This window comes from Trachemys scripta, chromosome 1 (genome assembly GCF_013100865.1).
Source record: "Trachemys scripta elegans isolate TJP31775 chromosome 1, CAS_Tse_1.0, whole genome shotgun sequence".
Classification (NCBI taxonomy): Eukaryota; Metazoa; Chordata; order Testudines; family Emydidae; genus Trachemys; species Trachemys scripta.
The window spans coordinates 273,122,187-273,142,198 of NC_048298.1; the positions used below are offsets into that span (position 1 = coordinate 273,122,187).

A 20,012-nucleotide genomic window follows, 5' to 3' on the forward strand; every position below is an offset into this window, starting at 1 on the left:
CCGGCACAGAGTGCCCAAGGATAGCAACAGTGGGGTTCGTTGCCCGGGGTGCTTCGCGCCAATGAACACACCAGCGTGGAGAAGCAAACAAAGTTTATTTGAGATCTCAAAGTGGTGCAAAGAGACAGGCACGTCTCAAATCAAGCACACCAACATAAGCAGCCTTTATCTTTTATACAGTTTGCAGCAAGCCTTTCCCTTCTTCCCCCACCCTTTTTCCCTCCCCCTCCTCCATTCCCACCTCTCCCCCTTTCTCCCTCTGGTTACATTACACAACCTTAACTGTGCAGCTTGTTCTCACTGTTTCTTTCTGCAAGTAATCTTGTTCTTTAGCTAGAAGCATGAAGGTTTCCCTTATCACTACTGCTTCCCAGCTGCTGGCCTGTGAGGTTAGTAAAGTTTAACATGCAGGGGCTTTGATTCACTTTGGCCTAGAGCGGGTGGGCTTCAATCGACTCTCGGGTCTTCCAACTCCCCGAGTTACCTAGGGTGATGCCTAGTGACACCAACAGTAACATACAAAATCCAGTAGGAGAACACTTCAGTCTTCCTGGACACTCTATAACAGATTTAAAAGTAGCTATACTTGAACAAAAAAACTTAAAAAACAGACTTCAAAGATAAACAGCAGAACTAAAATTCATTTGCAAATTTAACACCATTAATTTGGGCTTGAATAGGGACTGGGAGTGGCTGGCTCATTACAAAAGCAGCTTTTGTAGAAAATTCTCTCCTAGAATTGACACCTCCTCATCTATTATTGGGAGTGGACCACATCCACCCTGATCGAATTGACCCTGTCAACACTGGTTTTCCACTTGTAAGGTAACTCCCCTCTCTTCATGTGGCATTATATAATGCCCGCATCTGTAATTTTCACTCCATGCATCTGAAAAAGTGTTTTTTTACCCATGAAAGCTTATGCCCAAATAAATCTGTTAGTCTTTAAGGTGCCACCGGACTCCCTGTTGTTTTTGTGGATACAGACTAACACGGCTACCCCCTGAAACTTAATAATGGAGAGATGATGACTCAAACATGGAAAAACTAAAAACAAAACAAAAACCCAACCAACCAACCAAACACCCAACCACATTTTAGTGTCATCCTGTCAATACATGCCACTGATTTCTGAAACTGTTTAGGGCTGTTGTAACATATTAGATACAGAGGGTAAGGTTTCCTAAAGTGCCTTCACTCACCTCTGATGCAGAAATTAGCCCTGATTCGCAGGCACACATACCTATACTTGCATGTGAATCAAGGAGCGTACACATGCATTGACATTTCAATTTATATGTTTCATACCCCTTTAGCATTAGGTTTTGTGAAGGTTCTTGCGAGCAATGTTCTGTTCATACAAATGTTCATGGAACATGAAGTTTGGGTCTGTAGTGGACATTAATGTCTGTGACAAAATGGCCACTTTGACCAGCAGCAAACATAGTACACATTCTGCTTTAATCAGTCACTTTGCCCATAAACCCCTGATGTGTCTTTGCAATAGATTGCCATTGTCAGCTTAGAAAAATTGTCATATTGTTATTAAAGCTGAGTGAATAATTGATTTTTCAGTTCAGTGGCCAAACTAAAGAATCTGGAAAAAAAAAATTATATGGTTTCCAATTGAAAGTGATTTTGTTGTTGTTTCTCCGTTTGTTTTTTTGCACCCAAATGAAAAACTGAAAAGAAAAAAAAATATTAGTCAAAGCTAAATGTTTTGAATGTTGATTTGAATTGACATTTATTTTGAAATGTCAAATTGACATTTTCAAAATGGTTCATGTTTATTTTTGTCTAAACAAACTGTTTAGACATTTCCAAAATGTTTATTTTCATTTTTCCCCCCACTCAAAACTTTGTATTGAATTTGACCTAAATTTTGCAAATAGTTCCGGTGTCCCTAAAAATGATTTTTCAGTGAATTTACTATTTGTAAAAATATTAAAAAATAATAAAAAAAAATCACCCAGCTCTAATTGTGCATTATGTGCACTAATGTCCAGCAAAGGCCACTGCAAAGAGGACAGTGCTTAATTACTACAACAGAGGGACATAACTGTTGAAATGTACCTCAGACTCCTGACAGACATTATTCTAAGAATATCTATGCTCCCTTCCCTACTACACACAGATACACACTGCAAATACAAATGACCATGGTGAATGGCGATGGACCACTGAAACTTGGAGAGCAGTAAATTCACAAAACAAATAGTGTATATTATACGTAAAATATAAAGTCTAGGTATTATTTATCATTATATATATAGATATATAGATAGACACTAATCAACAACAACAGAACACCACAGGGACTTTGTTGCTCTCCTTTTCTTTCTGTCTTTCCTTCTGTGTTAGAACTATTACTTCTCAATAGTGGCATAATTTTGCTTGATTTTGCCTCATTGCTTTGTGGCATGAGGACCTGCATTCACTGGAATATCTAAACATGCAGTTAACTTCCCCTTCTTCTCCTGCACCACAAAATCAAACTGCACTCATAGCTCTTCTGAAAGGCATAACATATTTTCCATTTATTATGTTGAATACATATTTAAAAAAACAACTTTTCACCCATTATTTACAAGCTCTATAATTCTTTGGAAAATATTTTCATGGATTTGTGTAACAGGCTTTTTAGACCAATCTACTCTTATAAAGGTCTAAAATGTGTTCCTTTGAATGAAAAACTAATGAGATGTCCCATTTACAGCAGGCCTCATATTCTATTTTATCAGGATAAATAAAAACGACTGTACATTATTCCTTTCAGTTGTAACTATATAACTATTGTGATACCCAGGATATTCTATTTGTGTTTTCTAGGCTTCAAAATTGAAAAGAAATAGCACTGGCAAAGGAGCTAACTGTGTACTGTGAAGATGTTATTTCATTAAGGCTTATTGCTTCATTACTTTGGAAAGTGGTGCACAATTCAAACTCCTCAGGATTATGTGCTGTATAGATTTTAATGTTGAAGAAGAAAACTGCTTTGAGGGCAAGCCTGGATTTGGATGTGGCTGTTTGGTTCAATGAACATTGTGTTTTCTCTCTCTCTCATTTTTATTTACAGTAAAAGCTGCCTGAAATGACCACTGAATGGCTCAATAAAAACCCGTGACTTGGCTGGCTAGAAGTTGACCTGTATTGTACCGGAAAGTTTGGAAATGCTTTAAAGTGTTCACTGATAGGGGTTACCAGGCACTCAAGCCTCAATTCATCAAAGCACTCAAATGCTTTGCTGAAGCCGGGTCCCAGCTACTAACACAGTGCACAAACAATATGGTGTTGAGAGTCATAAAGGCACCTCTAGATAGAAAGTAGCCCTTCATGCAGGATTGAATATGTTTCTTTCATTTTCGAAGCAGGAGGTCCAATGCATCCCTGATATTTCCTTTATTGTATACTTCTCCTTTTCTTAAGATTCAGCATTAGCATTACGACCATCTGACTAGTTGATGAACTGAATGCAATTCCCTGTGGATTATGAACATAACACTGCTTTATCGGCACTAATGGGGTCACACTGAGCTATAGGATCATCTTAAAACATTTATTCAGCACCATATTTGTACATGACACTTTACTAAACACAGTTAAGACATATCCTCTAGTGCTGGGATAAGCTTCAAAAAAACAGTGACTAGCCAATAGTGGAGCTTGGCTCCACCACACCCACTCTTGTCCCTTGGGTCATGCCCTCAGCCCACCATTGACATGCCACTTTGGGGGGTGGCGCAGCCTGACACAGAAGTGCTTATGACATTTCTGACAGCTTTACATCGCTGGAGATTCCATGATGAAAGGTGAACTTAGTGGACTGGTTAATATTTGAGGTTTAATGATTAAGGCTCAGATCCTGCCATAGGAGCTTCATGGGTGGAGCAGGTAGACTGTGCAGATGTGATAAATAAATAGTCACAGTGAGTAATTGATTCTTCTGGTTTGGTGCCCAGGCTGAAAAATAAAAAACAAACAATTTTGCGGTTTTGGTTACATTCAATGAAGAGGGTGGGGGGAATAAACCAGGATAAATAATTGTTTCATGTCAAACAAAACATTTAGTTTGACCCAGAACATTTGTTTGTTTATTTTTTGTTCATTTTGTAACATCTTCAAGATTTGGTGGGGGTTTTCTCTTAACAAAAAATAAATAATACAACACTAGCTAAATTTGGAAACAAAACGTCATTTGAAAAAAAAAAAAAGTCAAGATGTTTCCTTTAGAAAATGTTGACATGAACCCTTTTGACTTTTTCAGAAAAATAATTTCATTTCGTTATTTGGCTGAAACTCTCCACTAAATTCAACCCAAATTCATGAATAGTTTCAGTTGCCCTAAAGTTGCATTTTTTGACAAGTTAATTATTTGATCAAAATCTTTTGCCCGCCTCTAATGATGATGTATTATCTTCTGCCGGGAGCTGAGTGTTTTTCCAGTATCAAAGAACTGGCCAATCCATGGACTGAGAGATCAAGAGAAAGAAATATCCAAACTTTTGGAATGCTAAGAATGGCAGCCCATAACAGCATTAACTAGTTTTAAATAGTGAATGTCAGAATTTTAATGGCAATTAATGAATGTCACTGCAAATTATTTGAGATCATTGGGACTATTCACAGACATAAAGTTAAGCACATGTTTGCAAGATCAGGGCCTCAGAGTCAATTTAGTTACTATTATTAATATCTTATGACCTTATGAAAATGTAAACACTTGCCATTAGTGGAAGTTTTAGTTGAGAAAGGAATGGAGGATTAAACCATTAATCAGTTAGATCTAAGCTATGCAGCACTCAGGTTTGATTGCTAGACAGACATAGAAACAAAAGTTTTCACAGCCACCATAAATAAGTGGGCACTGAGAAGTGTATTTAAACAGCTGACCATTTTAAAATATTCCATACACCAGTCGTAAAGCTCATCTAATAGGATATTTTCTTTCTCATCCTCCTAATTTTATTTTTGCTCATTTGGCTTATGGAATTTGTGATCATAGGTTGATGACCTAATGTTTTCTTGTTGTGGAGGGAATTTTAATGAGATAAGCAAATGATGTGTGTTGCATGGCACATTTGAAGCATTAAAAATCAGTAATAAATGAAAATGATCCCATGTAGTATATATATTTTTTTTGAAAAATGAGCTTGAACAAGCCTTTTAATAAAGTCATTATTCCTCTTATCATAAATCACTAATGCTTATTTTTGTCCAGTAGATACAAGACAGTCAAGGATAATTCCTTTACATTTGTTCTTGCGTGTCATTTACTGCACTGCAAGTTTTTTTAATTTTTTTTTAAAGAAGATATGAATATTACTATTGAATATATTGCATACTGTTAATATCATGTTCAAAAATGTTATATGTCCTTTTATGTAGGGATGCATTGGTAGGTTATTGGCAATTATACTGTGGTGTATTAACAGAGATGGGTCTGATGGAGCCAAACATCTATAACATCTTGATCTATAGGAAATCTATATCCAAACTTTCTGGTTCAGTCCATTCCTTCAAGCTAATAAAGGAACATTCCTTACCCTGCAAGGGTTTGATATAGTTATGAGGAGTGTCACCAGGCGGTGGTGCTATACCTAGTCTTCCCTCTTCTTTTTCTTAGTATGGAAACAAATGTTTAATCTTGGGAAGGCATGATGTATTAGTTAAGCAAGCTTATGTTTACAGTGAGCTGTGCGAGCAGCAAGAAAGTTTGTGCTCTGCCTTTGTGTCCAGTTACAATAAATTCCTGATGGCAGAGCTGCTCCTGGAAACCAAGATTGATGTTGGGCTGAGATTCTTGAAAGGAAGGATTGTCTGCCTGCCTTTTGATCACCATTGTTTCAGGACTTGGTGATGTATGTAAATAAAATGTATCACATATAGAAGATACCTTGTTTCTGCATTACAGATTCATGTTCCAGCAACGCCAATCTGCAAAGTCTTGGACTTCTGTTACTTTTCTGCTTGGGATATAATACAGACCCCCAGGATCTGATCTGGATATGGATAGAAACATCTTTAATGTTTTTAATGAAATAAAAACAAACTGGGAATTGTGTTATTATAGGAGACTAACTTCCCAGATATACATTGGAGGACAAATGCTACTAATAATTATTTTCCTGGATGTGACAGTTGACCTATTTCTTCACCAAATGACCTTGGCACAAAAAGTAGGAGTGTGCTAATAAAATCTGCAGATGACACAAATTTGGGAGGTATTGCCAATATGGAGAAAAACTGGAATATCAAACAAGAACATCTGGATGATCTTGAAAACTGGAATAATAGAAATGGGATAAAATTTAATCGTGCAAAGTAGAAGGTCATGCACTGAGGGACTAACAACAAGAATTTTTGGTTTAAGCTAGGAATTTGAGCTAGAAGTGACAGAGGAGGAGAAAGACCTGGGTGTATTGGTCACAGGATGCCTATGAGTCATCAATATGATGTGGCCATGAAAAAGGCTAATGTAATCTTAGGATGCATAAACACAGTGCAATTGTGTTTCATTATCTTATGCATTATTGTACATTCTTTCTTGCTTTATTGAGTGTATTGTAACTGATTATTTCTTCTAAATAAAATGGTACTTTGTTTTCAAAGATTACTGCTTGAATATCAATCTTTTAAGTGAAGGGCTATGTCTGTGTCCTCTCACGTGTTAGCAGAACTGGTCTGATCTGGGGAGTTCTCTTTGGGTCAGAAACAAGTCCCCTGGTAAAACCCTAGCAATTCTTCTAGGGCAGGCAACTCCTTGTTACCAATTTGGGCAGAACAAATTGCAATTGGTTTATAGTGATAGCTAAGCCAGTATTTGCATGCTTTGGATCCAAATTTTGGGGTAACAAGGTCCCACTCTACCACAAGTAAGACAGCTTCAGTAGCTTTGCTTTGAGAAGTTCCACTCATTGACATCTGTAAAGTGGTGACATGGGGTTCTATGCATACCTTCACAAGACATTGTGCCCTAGGGAAATGTTGCAAAGCCAATGCATCCTTTGGTTCACCAGCTCTTCAGTCCGCATAGATCCTCACACCCACCTCCTCAGTGAGTACTGTTTGTCAGACTCCAATAGTGGAGTACACCGAGGGACAAAAACTCCAAGAAAAAATAGGAATTGTGGACCTTGTATAGTATCTGAAGTTCTTTGAGATGTGTGGTCTGTATCTGTATTCTGCCACCCAGATTCCTTCCCCTCCGCTTTTGATCCTTTACTTGTGATTCACAGTAGGGAATCAACTGGAAATACGGGGCTCTAGATGTGGGACTAGAACATAGGTCTGCAGTGCCTGGAGCAACTGATGCCACCAGGATGTGGCAGCCAAAAATCACTATTGAGAGTAGATACCATAGATCACCCTGCAGCCCTCTGATTGGCCCATGCTTACTATTTAACTTTGGAGGGTGCCCCAGGAAGCTGTCTGGCTAACAATGCCAACTTCTGGGTTGTTGTTGCTCCAAGCCTTGCCTTGTGATCGCCAGTCTCTCACCCTGACCCGACTCTCACCCAGATTCTTGCCTCCTGACTTAAGCTTGATAACTACTCCTGATCTTCGTTTTCCGACCTTGGACTGACTCTGATCCTGACTCTTGTCTATTGATTCTGGCTTAAGCAATTATTCTGACCACTGTCCCTGGCTATTAGCTCATGGCCATCCTTGACTTTGCAATACCCCCCCCCCAGCAGTGACAAATAAGCAAGACTGCCTATGCCTTGGTTTCTTACAGATTGGTGATCCACAAAGGCCCTCATACACTCATTTCAGTGCACAAGGAAAGGAAACACTCTGGTGCAGACCAAAAGGTATTGCTAGCAAACATCTTCTGGTCTCAGGCACATGGATTGCATGCATACCCACAGTGGAATACAGACTGGGACAATACCTCTCAAAGAACTGTAGTTCCTTTACAGAGTAAGAGCCTTTCTTTATAGGTAGAATTGGTAGCAATGCCTACAGTTAATGTTGCTGAACATTTTCCATTATAAGACCCTGTTTTCAGTTGCTTAAAACTTTGCCCAACTTTAAGTGGTCAGGCTGAAATGTCTCATCCGGTTTGTCTGCCACAGGTGAACTTCATTTAGGAAATTTTCAGCAAAAACTATTTAGACATTTCCAGGAATGAGTTTGGGGGGAAAATATAATTCCTTCCCAATGTTAAATAACTCATACGAACATTTTATAGATGAACTTTATCACAACTATACTTGAAAATTTGCATGGCAGTCACACTGGAGTCAGAGGTGACTTTTCTGGTTCTCATGAAAATCCACCCAAATTCAGCCAACTTATAAACCTTTTAAAACAGCTGTTTGCCCTTGCATAGAAGAGGATTGTTAGAACCTAGCAGAAAAATTCTCTAAACAATTCATCTACACTCCCTGCCTGCCAGAGCTCCATGACAAACACACTGAGCATATTTCACCCCTAGAGTTCACTGAGTATATGTCAGCCTATGGCTGAACAGGACTTTTCTGAAAACTTCTCCCTCCAGCTGCTGAGCTCCCCTGTGGCAGTGGGAGGAAAGAACAGGCTGAGATTGGAGACGGGGCAGAGGGGAATAGAAGCAGGGAGAATAGAAACAGAAAAGGACAGAGATGTGGATAGGGGTAGAGATGTGCTAGGAAATAAGGACAGAAGGGGTCAGGCTGTGGGAAATAGAAGCAGAAAGGTCTGTCATGAATGGAGCACATTCTCCTCCAGAACAATAACAGTATCCAAAATTCCTGAATCTCAACACCCCTTTTGCTGTCAGCAAATATCTGTGAAAACCATGGGCAAAATGTGTGTCTCATCCCCTCCTAGAGCCTTGGTCCACAGAGAATAGCAGCCTATTATTGCTACCAGCTGTATTATTAGTTTAAGTGGTGGAGATTTATGCTGTGATTCTAAAGATTCCAACTCTGCTGATGACCCACCTAAGGGACAATATGTAATGGAATTTCTGGGGGGGTTTATTATTTATTATTATTATTATTTTAACAAAGTAGGAAATTATGTGATTTTTTTAAATGATAAAAGAATATTGTTTTCCAAGACAAGCACACCCAAGTTCAGAAATGCTACAATTAAGGTTGACGGTGCAACCTTAATTCCACCACTTGGGTGTATGCATTATGATATAATATTTAATTACATTATCACATACTATTATTTCCATGGGATAGCTGCCACATTCACTGTACAGGATGGATAAGTAGGCCACAGAGTATTATCAGTCTCAAGTAAGATACTGAGTATCTCATATTGGTATCTGCTGATCTGTGTTCAGTACGGCATCAGTCCTTCTCTCTCACTGCCTACAGTGAATCAAAATGTTAGCATAACATAGCTTTCTAAAGCACTGGTAGCATCTGGTATTTTTCCACAGGGAATGGATGTTTCTTACTGCTGTATGTAAAGCTGAAGCAAGCAACATCTAAGAACAAATTATTTCAGTACTTATGGTAACTACTGTAGAAAACCAGTTGGTTAAAGAGTATGCACTCTATTATTATATCAGAATGGACTAAAACGGTGTCCTAATTCTAGTCAAATTGAGTTGTTGACTAGCTGAATGTCAATCTTATTTTTTGTTACCTTTTTTTTTTTTTTTACATACTGTTACCCTATGGCATCATCTGGACTTACTAAAGAAGAATTTTTTGTTTTGAGGGACAGAGATGTAGGACTCTAATTTATGTATTCTTATAATATTTTATAAGATATTTATTTGGGGCATCAGATCTCTGATTCAAAAATCTCAACAGAAGAAATCAATCTGCTCTATAAATTGCCAATAGAAATTATAATATAATGTTGAAATCAGGTGGCCCTTTTATTAATAATAACCAAAGCAAGGACTAAAGAAATAATAAAAAAAAATCACTGTTCTTAAGAGATTAAAATACTGTCTGTTAGCAATGGTACCAAGAATTTTATCCGTTTAACAGATTCATGGTTCAGATATCTAACAGATATTAGACAAATGTCTAGTTAGAATCTGTCTATGGTATAGAAAATGCAGGAAGGGCATACATTTCTAGACAGTCAGGCTTCTGTAAATCTAATTCACACTCCTCTGCTTCTACCTCTCATCTTGGATTTGTGTGGAGCAGGCAAAAAAGGGCCTGAGTCTTCCAAAATAATTTATATGTTATACAAACAGGTCAGATCCGCCCACGTTGATCTCTCCAGGGGTGGCTCTATGTATTTTGCCGCCCCAAGCATTCCTGCGGGAGGTCCGCTGGTATCGCGGATTCGGCAGCATGCCTGCGGGTGATCTGCCGGTCCCGCGCCTTCGGCGTACCCACCGCCGAATTGCCGCCAAAGCTGTGGGACCAGCAGACCTCCCGCAGGCAAGCCGCTGAAGGCGGCCTGACTGCTGCCCTCATGGCGACTGGCAGGCCGCCCCTCCATGGCTTGCCACCCCAGGCACGCGCTAGGAGCGCTGGTGCCTGGAGCTGCCCCTGAATCTCACAAACTGGCAGGAAAAAAAAAATCACATTGGACTCAAAGCTATTCCTGGCATACTTAGGAAGAAGCTATCAAGTAGGGTGGGCTGAGGCCACCTTTTCCTCCCTCACTGTCAGCTTACAAGTGAAGCACACCTTTGTTGATGTCAGTGGTGGTTTGCCACCAGAGGGGAAATGACAGCAAGACAGTAAAGGACAGGAAATTCTCCATTGGCTTCCTTGTCAAGATGATTAGAAGAGCTCTACTGCTGAACCATCCACTTCAGAGACCTTAGCACCTGTTTCGGTGGAGTAGATAGTTTAGGGAGATGTGAATTTTCTTGGTCTAGTGCTACAGAATGCACAGTGCCAGGCCTGATATTGTACAGAGTCCCATCATTATTTGGTTGAGTTACGCTTATTGAACATATCAAAATATGACCTACTTCTCGTTCTAAAAACAGCACAGCACACAAATTTGCATCAATGCCCCTTTTTGGGAGGGGGGGCAAGGTATAAAGAGGAAATGTGCTGATCCTTCTTTTGTCATCTTCCTCACACTAAGGTTTGTTGAGATTTAAAAAAAATAATAATAAAACAAATTAATAGAATCTCTTTTCCTAGGGGGCTTTTTGAAGAGGGAACTCTTGTGCACAAAATATTTTTCAATCAGCTGTATGGAACTATTTTCCCTTTGATACATGGGGATTTACATGTAACTGCATGGAATTCAATGGAGTCACAACTGGTGTAAACATGAAATATGACACTAGTCACTTTGGCCCTTAGTCTAGAACAACCTTATGGCCCCATAACTGTATTGAAGCCATGTTAGGAAAAACAGTTTAAGATTAGAGCTAGATGAAATTTTGTGGCTGAATAACTTTTTTTGCCAAAAAAACCACAGTTTCAGTCTACCTGAAACTATTTGTAAATGTCACCCAAATGGTGTCAGGTAAGACCCAAGCTATTCTGGGTGTGGGTGCATATCATCTTTATAACCCTTGGCCCAGTGGTTAGGGCAGTTGCTTCAGATGTGGAAGTCACAAATTTTAATCCTCCTCTGGAGCAAGGACGTGAACTCATATCTTCCTCCTTGCTATGTAAGTGCCCTAATCACCAGGCTGTAAGCTATTTGGTTCTCCTTTTGAAGCTCTTCCACTTCGTATCAGCACAAAAAAATTCATTGGGACAAGTAGAGAGAGTGTGAGAGTAACTCTGTAACTTGGCAATTAAGGCATTCTTCCGGGAGGTAGCAGGAGATGTGGATTCAATGCCCTCTTCTGAATCAGGCAGAGAGAAGATTTAATCATATCCCAGAGTGGGGATTTAAACCCAAGCAACTGTTCTAAGGGAACACATCCAACCCCTAGAGGTTTTTTTTTAAGCTAGCCTTGAATTTTCTGATTTGATAACAAATTCCAAACATTTTAGAAACCAAAGAAATATTTCCCCTGTTTTTCGTTTGTGGGCTGAACTGAAAAAAACTATTCATCCAGCTCTACTCAAAACAAGTGTTTAAAAACTATTTCTTCAAATGTGATTCCACCCAAGTCTAGATGGAGCCTAAAGAAGGAATCTCCATGCCAGTTCAAAACTTTGGCTTTTCTATTTACATTGGTAAAAAGGGGTCCCATAAGTGCTTGCCAAGGCTCCTTCCCCACTCTGAACTTCAGGGTACAGATGTGGGGGCCTGCATGAAAACTTCTAAGCTTAACTACCAGCTTATATCTGGTCCGCTGCCACTACTCCCAATGTGCTAATTCCCTTCCCTGGGTAGCCTTGAGATACTCTTCACTAATTCCCTGGTGAATACAGATCCAAACCCCTTGGATCTTAAAACAAGGAGAAATTAACCATCCCCCCTCCTCTCTCCCACCAACTCCTGGTGGATCAAGATCCAACCCCCTTGGATCTAAAAACAAGGAAAAATCAATCAGGTTCTTAAAAAGAAGGCTTTTAATTAAAGAAAAAGGTAAAAATCATCTCTGTAAAATCAGGATGGAAAATAACTTTACAGGGTAACCAAACTTAAAGAGCCCAGAGGAATCCCCCTCTAGCCTTAGGTTCAAAGTTACAGCAAACAGAAACACCCTAGTAAAAGGTACATTTACAAGTTGAGAAAACAAAGATAAAACTTACACGCCTTGTCTGGCTGTTTACTTACAAGTTTGAAATATGAGAGACTTGTTCAGAAAGATTTGGAGAACCTGGATTGATGTCTGGTCCCTCTTAATCCCAAGAGCGAACTCACCCCAAAAACAAAGAGCACAAACAAAAACCTTCTCCCCACAAAGATTTGAAAGTATCTGGTCTCCTTATTGGTCCTTTGGATCAGGTGTCAGCCAGGTTACCTGAGCTTCTTAACCCTTTACAGGTAAAAGGATTTTGGAGTCTCTGGCCAGAAGGGATTTTATAGTATTGTACACAGGAGGGCTGTTACCCTTCCCTTTATAGTTATGACAGTGCTATTTGTAATTTTTTTTTTTAATATCAGGGAAGGGACCTCAGGAGGTCATCTAGTCCAACCCCCTGCTCAAAATAGGACCAATCCCCAGACAGATTTTTATCCCAGTTCCCTAAATGGCCCCCTTAAAGATTGAACGCAGAATGCTGGGTTTAGCAGGCCAATGCTCAAACCACTGAGCTATCTCTCCCCCATAATCTTAATGGTGTGGATTCTAGAAACCAGACTGTTTATCACTACTAGCCACAAGGGAACTATCTCATGATAACTTTAAGTCACATTTTGACTGATGGAGAGGACTGCTCAGCACTGATGTCCAGAAATAACTGCAACTGTTTATCAACATTCCTGATTATTAAATTTTAAAGTGACTGACACAAACAGCACATCTGTTCCTGGAAGTAAGTTCTCTTATTCACTCAGTTTTTCCACTCTATTGGAGACTCAAGCTCCTCTCACTGTGAGGAAATCCCCCTTATATTGCTATCACACCATTTTCCGTTACCAAGTTTGGTCCACTCATGCAGACAAATGTGATAAAACAAATATTGAAAAGTCTGTGCCACCATTTTAAAGCCACAGTCCATGTGTCCCTCAGACTCTGAAATGCACCTGTTCTCAGAAAGGTTGCACTGTCTTATTTGACACTGCAACCTGGCCAATTATCAGTGACACTTTTATGGTTCTCCTTCCTGGACAAGATATTTGAAAGAATGGTGCAGAGCTGGCTTCAGCAACAGCTTACAACTACATCACTTGTGGGTCCCATCCAATCAGACTTCAAGCCAAGTTATAACATAGAGGTGACAAAAGTTGCACAACCTCCTTATGCATCATCTATTGGCAGCATTCAACAAATTCACTTAGAAGATGCTGATAGCTCACCTCATAGACCTTTTAATGCATAGTCCAGGGATCGGCAACCTTTGGCCCATGGCCTGCCAGGGTAAGTACCCTGGCGAGCCGGGCTGGTTTGTTTACCTGCTGCATCTGCAGGTTCGACCGATCGCGGCTCCCACTGGCCGCGGTTCACCGCTCTAGGCCAATGGGGGCTTTGGGAAGCGGCGAAGGTTGAGGGATGTGCTGGCTGCTGCTTCCCGCAGCCTCCATTGGCCTGGAGCGGTGAACCGCGGCCAGTGGAAGATGAGATTACCTGCCGCATCTGCAGGTTCGGCCAAACAAACTGGCCCGGCCCACCAGGGTGCTTACCCTGGCAGGCCACGTGGCAAAGGTTGCTAATCCCTGGCATAGTCACTGTTTGGCTCATTCTTCAACAGATCCGAGATTTTTTTTCTTCCCTTGGGATAGCGTTGGTTTGTACTTCAAGGTTGAATCCTGCCATTAGTTTTATTCAACATGTATGTACCATCCCTGGAGTAGATGTAGGTGTCTAAAGAGGATTTAGTAGCTTAATTTAGCCACACAGAGCAATGCCAAAAGCCCAAGCTGCAGTAGGACACAGGTCATCTGAGGCTGCTACAGGTACCCTGATTTGAAAATGTTGCCTCTCATTTTTCAAGTGTCAGTCAGACCTATAATGTTGTTTTAATAATGTATTTATTAAATGTAATCCATTATGAGCCCTGCATCGTGCATCAGTTACACTAGTGCAAAGTGGGTGTAAAATGTTACCATTTTGATTTAGTAGCGTTTCATGCCCACTTTGCACTCACTTTCCTTAGGTTCCAATGACAACACATGAGGCAAAGCAGCGGAGAAGCCCCTTCAGCTTTTGCCTTAACCACAAAAAGTTAAGGCAAACTAATTGTGTGTTTGACATTGAAAAAAGTGACATTGCGGTGGCTTTAAAACTCTTTAGATGTCAACTTATGGCCATGTTAAAAATATGAAATGTTGTATTGACACAACACTTATATTGACATTATTTTAAGTCCCTTTACATATTTAAGCAAATGATGCAGGTCTGTAGCACATATTAGAATATCTGAGCTGTCAGAATGATCTTTAGTGGGTGTTTGGAGTGCTCCAACCCTCCCTGCTGCCTAGGGTTTGAGGAATAAGAGCAATAGCTCTAGGGAAGAAGCATGTCTTCTGAGCTGAATTACATATGTCATCAGCCCTCACTGGCAGGCTACCAGACTACTCCCTAATAAGAAAAGTGTTTGTCAGTGTTCAAAGATCAACCCCCATCCAAAGATTAGAACTCATTTCTAGGAATGACTGTGTTCTGTCCCTGATTTGCTATGTTACAACGGACAAGTTAGTTAGGCCTATATTTTCAAGTATGTACACTAATTTTGGTGCCAGCAATCTGAAACTCCTGGAGCTTGATTTTTAAAAGTAAGGAATAGCTCCTGTTCCTATTGGTATCAATTGGTTCTGAAAATCTGGACAAAGGTGTCTCAACTTGGAGATAAAAAAAAAAAAAAAAAAATCAGTGGTGCTAAAAAAATTAGTATACATTTTTTTTTAAATGTAGGCACTAATATCTCTGTACCTCACTTTCCTGATCTGTGTATCAGCAAACATATTTACCTGCCTATGTGGAGTAGTTTTAAATCCTCAAATTAGCAGTGCCATGTAAGAGCAAAGTGTGATAATGATGACAGTAATAAATGAAAGAGAAATAAAGAGAGTAACTAATTGTGAACGAATAATAAGTATGTATATTTTTCATTAAGACTGTAATAACATTAAAAGGAATGAAAATTGGAATGATATTAAATTAGTTTTGTAATGGAAACAATCATGAAAAAGTATGTGTAGGAACAACAGGTATGCACCTTTCTTCTTGTTCTTCTTAACCTCTGAGGATAGGACAAGAAGCAATGGGCTTAAATTGCAGCAAGGGCGGTTTAGGTTGGACATTAGGAAAAACTTCCTAACTGTCAGAGTGGTAAAGCACTGGAATAAATTGCCTAGGGAGGTTACGGAATCTCCATCATTGGGGATTTTTAAGAGCAGGTTGGACAAACATCTGTCAGGAATGTTCTAGATCAGGAATCGGCAACCTTTGACACGCGGCCCGCCAGGGTAAGTGCCCTGGCAAGCCAGGCCGGTTTGTTTACCTGCTGCATCCACAGGTTCAGCCAATTGTGGCTACCACTGGTCACGGTTCGCCATCCCAGGACAATGGGGGCTGTGGGAAGTGGCACAGGCCGAGAGATGTGTTGGCCTACCTGCTTCCCGCTGCCACCATTGGCCTGGAGCGGCAAACCATGGCCAGTGGGAGCCGCGATCGGCCGAACCTGTGGATGTGGCAGGTAAACAAACTGGCCTGGTAGGGTTCTTACCCTGGTGAGCCACGTGCCAAAGGTTGCCAATCTCCATTCTAGATAATATTTAGTCCTGTCTTGAGTGCAGGGGACTGGACTAGATGACCTCTCGAAGTCCCTTCCAGTTCTATGATTCCTCTCAATGTATTTAATTGAACATAAAACAAATGGAAGAGAAAGCATAATAATATGAATGATATAAAATTGATTTCCTTTATTCTGTTAACTATTCATACTTAGGGAAAGTCACAGTCACAATTCTGAGAATGAGAACACTAATGCTACCTTCTATAGAAGATTCAAGCTGCAGAACACTCTAGGGTATTACCTAGAAAATATCAAGCACAAATTCGTGGCAAAAAAGTATGTGTTCTCTCCCATGTTTTAACATGTGTATGCTTTATAAATTCATGGGAGTCGTTGGCCCACTGCATAGCAATTCACTACTTTGTAACTGTTCTCTCAGCCTCTTGCCGAGGAACCACCATGAGGACAAGGCTCCTATACAAGTCAAAACACTCTGCTTCTCTTCTGTAGAAAGGAGTTCTGAGCCTCCATTCAGCTCCTCCAGCCTCCCTCCCACCAACGTCTGGCCAAGAGACCATTTTATAACTGTAATCTTCACACACAGCAGCCTGCAAGAACAGCAGAGTCCTTTCCTAACATAATAGTGGCATCAATAACTCTTCTACTGTACAGTAAGCTATAGCAAAGGGAAACTATTTTTTCAATCCCTGACTTCCTACAGTCCAGAGCAGAACCCAGCACCAAGTGCTGCAACGAGCCATCTTCCTACTTCATGGAAAAGATCTCACATTCAGTAATGATTCTCCGGCTGCATGGATCCAGTCTCCCTCTACTGGCTAACAAACAGCCTGCTTTAATTACCTGAATTCTGCCAAGAGGTATTGAACACACTGATGGAATTTTGATTCAAGGCCTGTCAATCTGCCACTGATGGCTGATTTCTTGTTGTTAATGGATGGAGGAGAGCTATCCATTCTCATCCCCCCAAACATTTCTGCAGCATTTGACACTTTCAGCTATGAGGTACAAAGAGAGGAGGCACAGGTATCTGGAGATAATATTCCCAGGTCTGGAAGGGTCTTTGAACTCTAGGAGGCTATCCAAGTTAATCCTATTAATGTCTTCTTTAATTAGCAAACTCTCTAATGGCTATTTGTATAGCTACTATATATTTATTTCATATTCCATTGCTGAAGTACCTTTCTAGTTGTTGGACCAAGAAGTCTCCTCCTCCTGGTCTGCCAAAATAGACTTCGTATTCTGAGGATAGGCATTTCCCCTCCTTCTACCTGGTTTAGCCCTCCAGTCACAGTGGCGTAATGGGCCGTTTTTCTCTGCCACAAGCTAGCAGCTACTTAGAGCCACAGGTGAGAGCTGGGTGCAAAGTGAGGACCAATGGAAAAGAACACTCAAAGAGTTTAACTGTCCTGACTTTCAGAGGTACTACTTTCCTTCTATTCACCCATACATTGCTTATATTTTGCTCTATTGGCTAGTTGAAACAGTATCAGAGAAGCTTCTACGAGAGACTATGGTTGAGCACCATAGACATGATTTTTGTTGTAAGACAGATTCGGGAAAAATGTATTGAACAGAACATGGAACTACAGGCCATCTTCATTTATCTAAAAAAAGAAAACCACTGGACACAGAACGGAAATGGCCTCCGGAGAATTCTAGAAATGTTTGTCTGCTCCACCAAATCCTTTATCATCATAGTCAATTCCACAAAAGACATGACTGGTCAAGTACTCTGAGGTGGTGGCTTCTCAAAACCATTGCCCATATTTAATGGAGAGGAACAAGGTTATATGCAGGCACCGAGCCTCTTTGGTCTCTTCTTCACAGCCATTCTGAATTATGCAACTGGCAACCTTCAAAAGGGGATCTTCATAAGATACAGATCTGATGGGCAACTCTTCAGTCTCTGAAGGCTTACTGCAAAGACAAAAGCCCTTGAGAAATTCAATGTGAAGCCCTTTTTTAAAAGGATTGTGCTCTACTTGGTCATAGTGAAAATGACCCACAGCTTATCTTTGACAGGTTCTAAGAGGCAACTAAATATTTTGGATCACCATCAGCCTGGAAAAAAAAAACTGAAGTCCTCTTCCAACTAGCCCATCAACCACTACCACCGAGCCAAACATCACCATCAACCACTATGTGCTGTCTTCATTCTATTCTAAACATCCACTTGCAAGACAAAGTGTCAAACACTAACATCCTTAACAGAACAAAATCAACCAATGCGATGGGGACACTCACCTCCTGGGAGTGATCCTGCACTTTTTCTTTTTCTTGGCGCCCCCTGTCAGCTGTTGCCCTCGTCAGGTAGGTCTTTAGTGGCTCAGTCATCCAGTTAAGTCACACACCGTCTAACACATGAAGGTGGTAACATTGATAGCTCTGTCTCTGGGCTAGTATTAAGTCAGTGTCTCCCCGGTATAGAGCAGTGTCCCCAGTGCTTCCTCCTGGGATACACCAAGTCCTGCCCTTCACTTGGGCCTCTAACCAAGTCTTATCCCCTTCCTGGGGCTTAGGCCACCCTGCCAGTGGCTGGTGTGGGGACCACTATTTAGGATCCCAAAATAGGGACCCTGTAAATAGCAGCCATATGCTGGTTCCTGTAATATTTGCTGCTACTATTCCCTGGGCAACTTCACACATAGCCCCTTCCTCTTCACCCTTACAAAAGGGTTCTCTGTGTGTTCCCTGATTGAGCAGGTGTCTTCCAGGCCTCCTCACCTGGAGAATCTCACAGCCTTCCAGTCCTTCCTCACCCTTCTTATCTCAGCCAGCAACTGACCAGCAACTCCTACAGTTCCTTTTATCTAAGCCTGCTGTGCTCTGACTCGCTGCTTCCCTGCTGCCTTTCTAGGCAGGTCTGGAGGACACAGGAGCCAGCCTTTTCCTTAGCCTGGGGATGCTCATCCCCTGCCCCCACACAACCCCTTCCCCCAAGGCCCCACCTCTGCCCTGCCTCTTCCTGACCCCGCTCTGCTCTCGCCCCTACTTGCCCAGTTCCGCCCCTTCCCCACAAGCATGCCCCGTGCCCCTCTCTTCCTCCCTTCCTCCCTCCCAGCACCTCCTTCGTGTCATGGAACAGCTGATCGTGGTGGCCGGGAGGGAGGGGGAGGAGTTGATCGGTGGGGCCGCCAGTGGATGGGAGGCTCTGGCTGGCTGCTGGTGGGTGCTACGCACCTGCTAATTTTTTTCTGAGGGTGCTCTAGCCACAGGCATGGGAACTGGAGGTGTGGAAGGTGCTGCAGCACCTCAAGATTTTATGTGGAGTTCTGGCTGCTGGCCCTGCACCAAGGGCTCCACTCCTGGCCCTAACTGTGGCCTCAGCCTAGGCCCCTTTACCCCTGTCCAGGTCCCGCCTTCCCGGAGACACTGCCCTGCTCCTGGCCTCAGCTTGGGGGTGGGAGGGGAGGCAGAAAGAGGTAAGGGGGCTAGCTTTCAGCACCTCCATTACTAAAAGTGTTCCAATACCACTGGCTCCAGAGCTGGAGCTCCGATGGATTTGGTGCCTACGCTAGAGGACCCACCTTCACTGCTCCTTCTGCTGGGGCGGGGTGTGGTAGCACCACAAGTCCTTTTAACTATGTCCTTTTGTGTTAATACATTCCAGCAGTCTCTAACTGCATGATCACATACTATTTCTGAAATAACACAATATCAGGCCCCATTTCTACAATAGGATTTGCACAAGTGCAGGGGTTCACTCACTGCAGGACCAGAGCCTAATGTTGTATCTTGGGTTTCTCTATAACCCTAAATATTCAGATAAGTATACAATAAAACCATATTTAAACATGCTCTGGATGACATATAATGTTGTGC

The 20,012-nt window shown here is 41.4% G+C and overlaps 1 long non-coding RNA gene across 2 annotated transcripts in view; it reads right to left on the reverse strand.

Moving 5' to 3' along the window:
- Positions 1-2,343: 2,343 nt before the first annotated feature.
- Positions 2,344-20,012, reverse strand: part of LOC117871548 — a 45,323-nt gene continuing 27,654 nt past the window's right edge. For both annotated transcript variants that reach the window (XR_004644272.1, XR_004644274.1), the window contains exons 4-5: positions 5,894-5,999; positions 2,344-3,960 (exon numbers count right to left, since the gene is read on the reverse strand). This is a non-coding gene — a long non-coding RNA (uncharacterized LOC117871548). The remainder of the gene's footprint in view (positions 3,961-5,893; positions 6,000-20,012) is intronic.